The following is a 1,760-nucleotide window of genomic DNA, read 5'->3' as shown; positions in this document are numbered from 1 at the left end:
TTTGATAATGAAGCTGTCTAGGCCATGACATTTTTTTTTTTTTTTTTTTTTTTTTTTTTAATGATCAGCACAATTTCTTCTTTTGTGAAGGGTCTGTTAAAATTTTCTGCTCAGGTTGTAGTACTTTAGATACATATTTTTTTTTTCTTTTTTTTTTTTTTAGAAATGTGTCCATATCCTCTAGCTTCTCAAATTTGGTTCTTTTGTGATATCTCCTATTCCATTTCTTTTTTCTTGTTATTGGCATCTTCTCCTTTTTCTTTGTTAAATTTTCTATTGATTTCTCAATTTGATTAATCCATTCAAAGAATAAAATTCTAGTCTTGTTGATTCTTTCCATTGTTTTTCTTTTTTCTCTTTCTTTTACTCTGCTTGACTGTTAATTATTTCCTTTCTCCCTGTGACTATATACTTTTTTGCCTTTCTTTTTCTTATTGTTGGAAATGTTGGGTAAAAGTGGTAATTTTGGTTCCTTCTTCTTTTTCAATATATGCATTATTTTGATATAAATTTTCCCCTGAGCACTGTTTTTGCTGTGTCCTGAAGAATTTTGTTTGTTGTAATTTCATTCTAGCTTTATGTATTTTGGTGCTTCTTCATTGACTGTGTAGACAATGAATATGGTAAGATTCCTCTTCAATTTATTATTTCTGGCATAGTAGACCATATGTTTATACAATTCAAAATCATGAATACCATTTCATTTTAGCTCATGGATGCCTGGGACATTAATCTTCAAGCAGCCTATTTTATTTTTGACAAATTCCAATTTTCTTAGGTTCTTACTTCATCCATTACACATTCCAATTATTAATGGATGTTTATAGCTCTTTCTTTTCATTTTGAGGTATGCCACATCAGCAAATGAATTTCAGAAAGCTTTATTCCATCCATGTCATTAAGATCAATTCTTCTTAAGGAGGTATCTCTTCTCCAGTCATATTTTGAATGTCTTCCAACCTGAATAGCTCATCTTCTCATCCTACACCAGACAGTCTTCCACTGCTGTTCATATGGCTCCCATTGACAATTTTATTTATTTATTTTTCCAGAAATAGATCACCACGTCTTCCTTCTTAGTCTATCTTAATCTGGAAGCTCTGCTGAAACCTATTCATTTGCATGACCCTGCTTATAAAGGACATACTCTACCATAGTTTCCATAGTCAGAGCAACATACAACCCATCACAATATTGACAGGTAAGTTGTGGAAAATTTATGTATATAGAGGCAAAAACAAAGAGAAAGATATGGATGGTGAAAGGCTCAGAGGGAAGAGAGAGCGAGAGAGATGTTGAGAGGGAGGGAGAAAGAGAGAAGGAATCCTTTCTCCAGCCAAGGGAAAGTAGTACATAGCTTTCATTAATTGATACACACATACACACACACTCACACACTCATATAGAAATACATAATATATATGTACATATTTTACCTTTCTACTCCTATTGGGCTCTATAAGTCAAGTGTATATTTTAGAGAATCTAAGAAGCTCAATTTATTTTTCTCCCACTTTTAGACAATTGTCAAGTCTTATAAATTCTATTTATAAATTGTCTTCTGAATCTGTTCAATCTCCTTTTATTTACCATCTTCATATAATCATCAGAATGTATTACTTTTGATGATTTAGCACAAGAAAAAAAATATAAACTAACTCATTAATAATTTTATATTGAAATTACATGATTTTAGATACAAGGGGTTAAAGAAGATTTATTACTAAAATTAATTCCACTTTCTTCTTTCATATTTTATC

The sequence above is a fragment of the Orycteropus afer genome, unplaced genomic scaffold (genome assembly GCF_000298275.1).
Source record: "Orycteropus afer afer isolate SDZICR_OR568_19922 unplaced genomic scaffold, OryAfe1.0 scaffold00554, whole genome shotgun sequence".
NCBI lineage: Eukaryota > Metazoa > Chordata > Mammalia > Tubulidentata > Orycteropodidae > Orycteropus > Orycteropus afer.
The sequence above is the reverse complement of the archived record's forward strand: the minus strand, read 5'-3'. Positions refer to the sequence as shown.